Genomic DNA, 11,705 nt, shown 5'->3' on the forward strand with positions numbered 1-11,705 from the left:
TTTTTTGGCTTATACACACTGATCACAGTCCACTGTTAAGGGAAGTAACTCAAGCAGAAACCATGGGGGAAAGTGGTTTATTGGCTTGCGTCCAGGTTATGGTAAGATGGCTTTCTTATACAGCCTTTGCCAACCTTCATAGGGAAGGCAGTGCCCAGAGTAGTCCGGACCCTTCTACATCAACTAGAATCAAGAAAATGCCCTACAGATATGCCACAGGCCAATCGGATGGAGGTGTTTCCTCAATTGAGGCTCCTTTGCAGGGGTGTCAAGTTGACAATCAAAACTAGCCATCGAGTCTTAAAACACACCTTTAGCTTCATTTCCTAAGCTTTGTTTCGGATTCTCGCTTTAGATGATTTACTTGATTATTTCTACTCAGGTCATATCTAGTGTTACCTTTGTTTCTATCCATTACCTTCAGTGACTGTCCTCGTGCTCTTAAAATTCCCCCAAGTCTCCAAGCAGGATGCCCAAGGCTGGACTGTGACCCCCAGGAGGAAGGGCCCTTTCCGTGTGCTCTTCTATGAATGAGGTGCCTTAACACTCCCCAAGTGTTTTATAGCAGGGGTGCGACTCCTCTGCCTCCTCCTGGTGGTGAGCAGTCCTTGCTGGTGCCTAGCTCCAAGCTGTATCATTCCAATTCTGCCTTCCCTGAACTCTGGCCTTCCCTCCTATGTTTCCAAATTCATCTTTCTTCAAGAATAGCAGGCACTGGATTTAGAGCCCACTCTAATCCAATATGACCTTGTGTTAGCTGGATTACATCTGTGCAGGTTCTCTCTGCAAGGAGGGTCCATTCACCGGTTCAAGAGGACATGGAGTTTGGGGAAAAACACTAACTAGTACAATTCCCTTAAGTCAGTTAATGATATAGTGTTTGAGCTGAGGATGCAAAGAGATATAAACTGAGGTGCCTGCTGCCTTCAAAGGAACTTTGGCTACAGAGGTAGGCCTTGCACTAAGAATGCAAGTAACCAAGAACGAAGGTACTAAGAGCAAAAGGAGTGGTGCCAAATGACAGTCCACCAGCGATGGGACAGTGGCTAGGGATACCACCAGAGAACCTCATCCTAAGGCAAGAGTGAGCCAAGCAGAACGATCAAGGGAGGCTTACTGATGCGATGGGAGATGCCATTCTGTAAATCTGTCTCTTATTGGTTGTTGGATAAAGCACCGTTGGCCAATAGGGAAGCAAGATAGGTGGGACTAGGAGCAAGGAGGATTCTGGGAAAGAGAGGCAGAGTCAGAGACATCATGTAGCTGCCATAGAAGTAACAGGTCCGACCCTTTCTCCGGTAATAGAAATACTTAGATTAACAATTATGGATTAAATACTTAAGTCAGAGATAACCGTAAGAAATAAGCAAACAGCCAACAACTTCATAATTAATATAGTGTCCTGTGTGTTATTTGGGGGTTCAGGACCCAGGCGACTGGCAAGGAAAAGGCTTCACTCTACACTGATGCACACCTCCAAGGGCGAAGTTGTGCGTGGCAGCACCCCATGTCTGAAGTGTCCCCACAAGTGAGAGGCTGAGGGGACGCAAGTTCTTGCCCCGTGAAGTGGAAGGACACCATGAATTACTGTCATGATAACTGTGGTGTCAGAGCATTTAGTGCCAGGCAAGAGGAGCTTTCAGTTTCCCAAACTCCATACAAATGGACTTTGGGTGTCCATCCCACAATGAGAGGTGCACTCTCACCCTGGACACTTAGGGGAGGGTCTAGGCCCTGGCCTGTATGAAATGACAGACTATGGACACCCCCATGGAAGGACTCACCCTCCCTGGGGAAAGGGGGCTATTGGGTGGGGGTTGGTGACATGGAAGGAGGGGAGAGAAAGGGAGAGGGACCTGGGATTGACATGTGAAGCACCCTTGTTTCTAATTTAAATTTTAAAAATATTAAAATTAAAAAATTTCTAGGTGAGCCTGTGTACTATTTGTTTCTTAAGCTTCCCAGATGGTTACAGAATGCATAGGTTGAAGACTATAGACTCCTCCGCCCACTCCACTCTTTCTGGGCTTCCAGCCACCTTATTCCAGGCTTGGGAGAGAAATGCAGAATTCCCTTGTTTCTCCACTTTCTCTGTCCTCCCCCCATCTCCTTCCTGGCCTCTAGTGGCCACTGTTCTACTCTTTGATGGAGATGAGAGCCCAAGCCTTATCCTTTTTTAGTTGAACAACTTGTATCTCATTCATTTACTTAGCAAGTATCTATAATGTGCTGAACATGGTGTTAAATTCTAGAAACAGAGCCAGGAATGATACAAAGTTCATATGCTTGGGGATATTATGTCTACAAGATTGAAACAAGCAAACAATTAAGTTTTAGTGTCTGTTAAGAGACAAAGTCACAGCTCTTTGGGGTGAGGCACATGCCTTGAACCCTTGCCTTCCTGAGGTGGAGGTGAAAGGATCACAAATTCAAAGTCATCGGCTACATTGTGTGCCAAAGACCAGACTGATACACACAGTCTCAAAAAAATAAAAAGATGAAGTTACAAAACACCGGGCTTAGCAGAGTTATTTGGGGTAGAGGTAAAGGGCCTGAGATGCGGCGACTGTGCTGGCCAGTGTTTTGTTAACTTGACATAGTCTAGAGTTATTTGGGAAGAGGGAACCCCAAATGAGAAAATGTCCCTAGCAGACTGGCCTGTGGGTAAGTCTTTAGGACATTTTCTTGATTTGGAATTGATGTGGAAGGGCTCAGTCCATTGTGGGTGGTACCACCCTTGTTCGGTGTTTTGTGAGCTGTATAAGAAAACAGGCAAGCCGGGCGGTGGTGGCACATGCCTTTAATCCCTGCACTTGGGAGGCAGAGGCAAGTGATCTCTGTGAGTTCGAGGGCAGCCTGGTCTACTGAGTGAGTTCCAGGACAGACAGAGACACCCTGCCTAAAAAAAAAAAAGCAGGCTGAGAAACCCTTTGGTGGGGGGTGGGGTGGGAGCAAGCCATAAGCAGCAGTCCTCCATGACCTCTGCTTCATTTCTACCTGGAGTACCTGCCCTGACATCCCCGGATGATGGACCACAAGCTATGAGATGAAATAAGCTCTCTCATCCCCTTGTTGCTTATGGCCGTGGTATTTTATCACAACAATAGGAATCCTGAATTAGTGACTCACTCTGTAGCCTAGGCTGGCCTGAAGTTTGCAATATGGCCCAGGCTGACTTCACACTAACATCAATCTGCCTCTGCTTCCCCGGTGCTGAGATTAGAGGCATGAACCACCATGCCTAGGCCAGATTTACAGACATTGGTTGCCTTTATCCTAGAATCCAGTCAGGCAGCAGTCTGGTCCAAACCCAAAACAAGATCCTTTGGAATGCCACACACCACCACATGGCACATTCAACTACAGCCAAAGAAACAGAAGCAGAAAACAGAAGTGAGAAATCTCTGGATTGACCACAATTTGACATTTGTCGTTTTTAAATATAGCCTAAATAGTTCAATGCTATGGTTGGCTGAGACCCAGCTATCTGTTGCAAAGGCAAATGCCCAGGTGTTCACATTCTCGGTTAAGCTGCAGTTCGTGGCACAAGTACTGACTCAGTTCCCTGCAGAGCTACACTCAGGTCAGACCTAATGCATCCTAAAGATGAAGAAAGCATGCAAAGGACCGAAGGTGACACAGAGATGAAGGAGGCCAGCCTGGGAGACATAATGTCCTGCCCCCCCCCCCAAAAAAAGTGGAAGGGGATGGCAAAAATGCTTTCAAAATTATTTAAAAGGGTAGCTAAGGAAAGCCTGATTTTGAGCAGAAACTGCTTACAAATGTTGTCTAAATGTCTCATGCCTTCTAGATGAAATGGGATTTTTCTTAAGGTTAGGGACTGTCTTTTTTTCTTTTTCCTTTTTTTAAATTTAAATTAGAAACAAGCTTGCTTCACATGTCAATCCCAGCTCCCTCTCCCTCCCCTCATCCCTGCCCTCCCCCACCAGGCCTCCTAACCCCCCTCCCAATCTATACTCCATTCCCCAGGGAGGGTGAGGCCCTCCATGGGCATGTCCATAGTCTGTCATTTCATCCAGGGCAGATCATAGGCCCTCCCCCCAAGAATCGAGGCTGAGAGAGCATCCCTCATTGTGGCATGGGCACCCAAAGTCCGTTTGTATGCCAGGGATAAATACTACCCAAGGCCCCATAGATTGCCTAGGCCTCCTCACTGACACCCACATTCAGGGTGTCTGGGTCAGTCCCATGCTGTCCTCCCAGCTATCAGTCTGGGATCCAAGAGCTCCACCTTGCTCAGGTCAGCTGTTTCTGTGGGTTAAACCAGCCCAGTCTTAACCCCTTTGCTCATCAGTCCTCCCTTTCTGTCACTGGAGTTCAGTTCAGTGTTTGTCTCTGCTTCCATCAGTCACTGGACTTCTGTTTCCCAGACTCTCTGGCAGTGGGATTGTAGGCTGACAATCCCCTGATTCATGTCTAATATCCATATATGAGTGAGTACATACCATGTTTGTCTTTTTGTGACTGGGTTACCTCACTCAAGATGGTTTCTTCTAGTGCCATCCATTTGCCTGCAAATTTCAGGATTCCATTGTTTTTTTTTTTTTCTGCTGAGTAATACTCCATTGTGTAAATGTACCACATTTTCTCTATCCACTCTTCAGCTGAGGGGCATCTAGGTTGCTATTACAAATAATGCTACTATGAACATAGTGGAACAGATGTCCTTGTTGTATGAATGTGCGTCTTTTGGATATATGCCTAAGAGTGGAATTGCTGGGTCTTGTGGTAGGCTGATTCTGATTTTTCTGAGGAATCTCCATACTGATTTCCAAAGTGACTGTATGAGTTGGGACTCCCACCAGCAGTGGAGGAGTGTTCCCCTTTCTTCACATCCTCTCCAGCATAAACTGTCATTGGTGTTTTTTATTTTAGCCATTCTCACAGGAGTAAGATGGTATCTCAGAGTTGTTTTGATTTGCATTTCCCTTAGCTAGGTATGTTGAGCACTTTCTTAAGTGCCTCTCAGCCATTTTAGACTCCTCCATTGAGAATTCTCTATTTAGTTCTGTAGCCCACTTTTTAATTGGGTCCTTTGATGTTTTGGAGACTTGCTTCTTGAGTCCTTTGTAAATTTTGGAGATCAGCCCTCTGTCAGATGTGGGGTTAGTGAATATCTTTTCCCATGCGGTGGGCTGCCTTTTTGCCTTGCTGACTGGGTCCTTTGCCTTACAGAAGCTTCTCAGTTTCAGGAGGTCCCATGTATTAATTGTTGACCTCAGTGTCTGTGCTACTGGTGTTTATGTTCAGGAAACAGTCTCCTGTACCAATTCTTTCAAGGGTACCTCCCACTTTCTCTTCTAAGAGGTTCAGTGTGGCTGGATTTATGTTGAGGTCTTTGATCCATTTGGACTTACATGTTTTGCATGGCGATAGACATGGATCTATCCGCATTTTTCTACATGCCAGCATCCAGTTAAGCCAGCACCATTTGTTGAAGATGCTTTCTTTTTTCCATTGTATATTTTTAGATTCTTTGTCTAAAATCAGATGTTCATACATGTATGGGTTAATATCAGGGTGTTCAATTCGATTCCATTGGTCTATCTGTCTATTTTTGTGCCAATACCAAGCTGTTTTCAGGACTACAGATCTATAATAGAGCTTGAAGTCAGGGATGGTGATGCCTCCAGATGTTGCTTTGTTGAATAAGGTTGTTTTGAATATCCTGGGCCTTTTGTTTTTCTATACAAAGTTGATTACTGACCTTTCAAGGTCTGTGAAGAATTGTGCTGGTATTTTAATGGGGATTGATTGAATCTGTAGATTGCTTTTGACAGGATTGCCATTTTTACTATGTTGATCCTACCTATCCAAGAGCATGGGAGATCTTTCCATTTTCTGATGTCTTCTTTAGTTTCTTTCTATAAAGACTCCAAGTTCTTGCAATACAGGTCTTTCACTTGTTTGGTTAGCATTACCACAAGGTATTTTATATTGTTTGTGGCAATTGTAAAGGATGATGTTTCTCTGATTTCTTTCTCAGCTCTTTTATCATCTGTATATAGTAGGGCTACTGATTTTCTTGAGTTGATCTTGTATCCTGCCACTTTGCTTAAACTATTTATCACCTGTAGGATTTCCCTGGTAGAATTTTTTGGATCACTTATGTAAACTATCATATCATCTACAAATAGTGAAATTTGACCTCTTCCTTTCCAATTTGTATCCCCTTAATCTCCTTTTGTTGTCTTATTGCTCTAGCTAGAACTTCAAGTATAATATTGAAAAGGTATGGAGAGAGTGGACAGCCTTGTCTTTTTCCTGATTTTAGCGGAATCACATTAAGTTTCTGTCCATTTAGTTTGATGTTGGCTGTTGGTTTGTGGTATGTAGCTTTTTATTATGTTTAGGTATGTTCCTGTTATCCCGGATCTCTCCAAGACCTTTATCATGAAGGGAAGTTGGATTTTGTCAAAGGCTTTTTCAGCATCTAGTGAGATGATCATTATGATTTTTGTTTCTCAGCTTGTTTATATGGTGGATTACCTTGATGGATTTTTTGTATGTTGAACCATCCTTGCATCCCTGGGATGAAACCTATTTGGTCATGGTGAATGATTATTTTGATGTGTTCTTGGATCCGACTTGCCAGTATTTTATTGAGTATTTTTGCGTCAATGTTCATGAAGGATATTGGTCTGAAGTTCTCTTTCTTTCTTTTTTTTCGTTTTACGAGACAGGGTTTCTCTGTATTGTTTTGGAGGCTGTCGGTCCAGCCCGGCCTTGAACTTACAGAGATCCACCTACCTCTGCCTCCCAAGTGCTGGGGTTAACGGCGCGTGCCACCAACGCCCAGCTTGAAGTTCTCTTTCTTAGTTGTGTCTTCATGTGGCTTGGGTATCAAGGTTATTGAAGCCTCCTAGAAAGAGTTTGGCAAAGACCCTTCTGCTTCTATTGTGTGGAATACTTTGAGCAGAATTGGTATAAGTTGTTCTTTGAATTTCTGGTAGAATTCTGCACTGAGGCCATCTGGACATTGGGTTTTTTTGTTGGGAGAGTTTTGATGACTGCTTCTATTTCCATAGGGGTTATAGGTCTATTTAAATAGCTTATCTGTTCTTGATTTAATTTTGGTAAGTGATATCTATCCAGAAAATTGTCCATTTCCTTTAAATTTTTGAATCTTGTGGAGTACAGGTCTTCAAAGTATGATCTGATGATTCTCTGGATTTCTTCAGTTTCCATTGTTATGTCCCACTTTTCGTTTCTGATTTTGTTAATTTGCATGTTCACACTCTGCAGTTTGGTATGTTTGGATAAAGGTTTGCTTATCTTGTTGATTTTCTCAAAGGACCAACTCTTTATTGCATTGATTCTTTGTATTGTTTTCCTAGTTTCTACTTTATTGATTTCAGCCCTCAGTTTGATTATTTCCTGGCGTCTACTCCTCCTGGAGATGTTTGCTTCCTTATGTTCTAGAGCTTTCAACTGTGCTGTTAATTCCCTAGTGTAAGTATTCTCTAGTTTCTTCATGTGGGCACTTATTGCTATGAGCTTCCTTCATAGCACTGCTTTCAAAGTGTCCCATAGGTTTGGGTATGTTGTGTCTTCATTCTCATTGAATTCTAGAAAGTCTTTAATTTATTTTTTATTTCTTCTTTGACCCAGGAATGGTGCAATTGTGCATTATTCAATTTCCATGAGTTTGCAGGGTATCTGTAATTTGTGTTGTTGTTGAATTCTAACTTTAGAGCATGGTGTCTGATGAGATGCATGGAGTTATTCGAATTTTTTGTACCTGTTGAGGTTTGCTCCGTTGCCAAGTATGTGGTTGATTTTTGAGAAAGTTCCATGTGGTGGTGAGAAGGTATATTCTTTTTTATTTGGATGGAATGTTCTATAAATCTGTTAATCCCAATTGTGTCATAACTTCTATTAGTTCCTTTGCTTCTTTGTTAAGTTTCTGTCTGGTATTCCTGTCTAGTGGTGAGAGTGGGGTGTTGAAGTTTCCCACTATAAGTGTGTAGGGCTTTATATGTGATTTGAGTTTTAGTAATGTTTCTTTACGAATGTGGATGCCTTTTATTTGGGGCATAGATTTTCAGAATTGAAACTTCATCTTGGTGGATTTCTCCTGTGATGAATATGAAATGGTCTCCTTCATCTCTTTTGATTGATTTTATTTTAAAGTCTAATTTGTTAGATATTAAGATTGCTACTCCCGCTTATTTCTTGGGTCCTTTTGATTGGAAAATCTTTTCTCAACCTTTAACTCTGAGGTAATATCTGTCTTTGAGGCTGAGGTATGCTTCTTGTATGCAGCAGAAGGATGAGTTCTGTCTTCAAATCCATTCTGTTAGCCTGTGTCTTTTTATGGGCTAGTTAAGACCATTAATATTGAGGGATATTAATGGCCTTTGATTGCTCATTTTTCTTTGATTTGGAATGGTTGTTGTTGGAATTATATATGGAATTCCACCCCTTTTTTCTTTTGGCTGTTGGTAAGGTGGGATTATCTAATGCCTATGTTTTTCTGGTTGTAGTTAACTTTCTTGTGTTGGAGTTTTCCGTCTAGAACTTTCTGTATGGCTGGGTTAGTGGATATGTATTTTTTGAATCTAGTTTTGCCATGGGATATCTTGTTTTCTCCATCCATTGTGATTGAAAGCTTTGCTGGTTATAGTAATCTGGGCTGGCATCCATGGTCTCTTAGTGTTGGCAGAATATCTATCCAGGACCTTTTGGCTTTCAGAGTTTCCATGGAGAAGTCAGGTGTAATTTTGATGGCTTTGCCTTTTTATGTTACTTGACCTTTTTCCTTAGCTGCTCTTAATATTCTTTCTTTATTCTGTATATTTGGGGTCTTGATTATTATGTGGCAAGGGCACTTTTTTGTGCTCCACTCTATTTGGTGTTCTGTAAGCGTCTTATACCTTCATTGGCATGTCTTTCTTTAGGTTGGGAAAGTTTATTCCATGATTTTGTTGAATATATTTTCTGTCACTTTGAGTTGGTTTTCTTTACCTTCTTCTATACCTATTATTCTTTTTTTTTTTTTTTTTTTTTTGGTTTACGAGACAGGGTTTCTCTGTATTGTTTTGGAGGCTGTCGGTCCAGCCTGGCCTCAAACTCACAGAGATCTGCCTGCCTCTGCCTCCTGAGTGCTGGGATTAAAGGCGTGTACCACCACTGCCCGGCCTATACCTATTTATTCTTAGGTTTGGTCTTTTCATGGTGTCCCATATTTCCTGGATGTTTTGTGTTAGGGATTTGTTGGACTTAAGATTTTCTTTGGTTGATGAATCAATTTCTCCTAGTGTATCTTCAGCATCTGGGATTCTCTCTTCCATCTCTTGTATTCTGTTGGTTATGCTTGCATCTGTAGTACCCGACCATTTACCCAGCTTTTTTATTTCCAGTCCTCATTCAGATTGTGTTTTTTTTTATTGTCTCTATTTCAGTTTTCAACCCTTGCACTGTTTGAATTGTTTCTTGCAATTTTTGCTTTGTCTTTTTGTCCATTTGTTGCACTTTTTCATTTTTTGGATGTTTGCTTTTCCTTCCATTTCTTGCATTTTTTGGTTTGCTTTTTCTTCCATTTCTTGCATTTTTTTTGTTTTTTTTCTTTGAGGGATTTTCCCATATCCTCTTTGAGGGCATCTGTCATTTTTACGAAGTTGTTCTCTATTATTTTCATGAAGTTTTTTTTGTTTTTTGTTTTTTTTTTCTGAGACAGGGTTTCTCTGTGTTGTTTTGGAGGCTGTCCTGGAACTGGCTCTGTAGACCAGGCTGGCCTCAAAGTCACAGAGATCCACCTGCCTCTGCCTCTGGAGTGCTGGGATTAAAGGAATGTGCCACCAATACCTCAGGCTTCAGGAAGTTGTTTTTAAGGTCATTCTCTACTGCTTCATTTGCATTGTAATGTTGGAGTCTTGCTGGTGTGGAGTCTCTAGAATCTGGTGGTGTCATATTTGTTTTTCTGTTGCTGAGTGTGTTTTTGTATTGTCTCCTCCCAATCCCTTCTAGTGGGTACAGAAAGTGCCTCTTCCTACCCTGGTGGTTAGGGGGACCAGAGTTCCCTTTCGGTGGGTGCAAGTCCAGTACTCTGGTGGTTCTCCTCTTCCTAGTCCTAGTCCTTGTCCCATGGGTGGAGAAGAAGACCAGGAAACTAGGGTGTGTAGGGTCCCGCTGAGAAGGTAGGCTCACTGGTGGTCCCATGTCACTGGTCCAGTAGGTGGTGAACAAGACCAGGAAACTGGGGTGCATAGGCTTCCGCTGGGAGGGGAGGCTCAGTGATCGTTCCCCAGGCATAGAAAATTTTGATGAGTGTGTGTGTGTGTGTGTGTGTGTGTGTGTGTGCATGTGTGCTGTAATGTTGTATGCTCACTTTTCAGGGTTTTAGGAAGAAGGAAGCCAGGGCAACATAATTTAATGTTACCCTCATAACAAATCTTTCTGCAGTTACTATGTGTCTGCTACTGAGACCTGCTTCCTCAAGACTCTCTGAGGAACCTCTGTAGCTCTGTTTACAGTTACAGATAGAGCCCCCAGATAAGGCAGGGTTTCAGGCTCTGTAGCTAGCAACTGCAGAGGCCAGGTACCAGCCTAAAGGCTGCATTCCCACCCAGGTGCCAGCATCCTTCGTTAACCGGGTCTGGAAAGGGACACTGTCTTAGTTAGGAAGAAACCCCAAGATCAAAAGCAAGGTGGGGAGGAAAGGGTTTATTTGGCCTGCACTCCCACATCAGTGTTCATCATCAAAGGAAGTCAGGACAGGAGCTCAAACAGGGCAGGAAACTACAGGCAGGAGCTGATGCAGAGGTCACGGAGGGGAGCTTCTTACTGACTTGCTCACCATAGCTTGCTCAGCCTGCTTTCTTACAAAACCCAGGACTATCAGCCAAGGAACAGCACCACCCACAATGTGCTGGGCCCTGCCACACCCAATCACTAATTAAGAAAATGCCCTATAGGCTTGACTACAGCTTGATTTTATGGATGCCACCCCTCACTCCCTCCTTCCTCCCCTCTTTCCCTCCACCCTCCTATATAGCTTGATCTTATGGAGGCCTGCTCTTCCTTCCTTCCTTCCTTCCTTCCTTCCTTCCTTCCTTCCTTCCTTCCTTCCTTCCTTCCTTCCTTCCCTCCCTCCCTCCCTCCCTCCCACCCTCCCACCCTCCCTCCCTTCCTCAGATTTATTTCATGTGGATTAGTATTTTGCCTGCATACTTGTGTATAAGGGTGTTGGACATCCTGGAAGCGGAGTTACAGACAGTTGAAAGCTGTCATGTGAATGCACAAAACTTAAGTCCAAATGGATCAAAGACCTCAGCATAAATCCAGCCACACTGAACCTCTTAGAAGAGAAAGTGGGAGGTACCCTTGAACACATTGGCACAGGAGATCACTTCCTGAATGTAACACCAGTAGCACAGACACTGAGATCGGCAATTAACAAATGGGACCTCCTGAAACTGAGAAGCTTCTATAAGACAAAGGACACAGTCAACAAGACAAAACAGCAGCCCACAGAATGGGAAAAGATATTCACTAACCCCACATCTGACAGAGTGCTGATTTCCATAATATACAAAGAACTCAAGAAGCTAGTTACAAAAACACCAAATAATACAATTAAAAAGTGGGGTACAGAACTAAATAGAGAATTCTTGACAGAGAAATCTCAAATGGCTAAAAGGCACTTAAGAAATTGCTCAACATCCTTAGCCACCAGGGAAATG

The sequence above is a fragment of the Mesocricetus auratus genome, unplaced genomic scaffold, assembly GCF_017639785.1.
Source record: "Mesocricetus auratus isolate SY011 unplaced genomic scaffold, BCM_Maur_2.0 Super-Scaffold_100020, whole genome shotgun sequence".
Taxonomy (NCBI): Eukaryota; Metazoa; Chordata; class Mammalia; order Rodentia; family Cricetidae; genus Mesocricetus; species Mesocricetus auratus.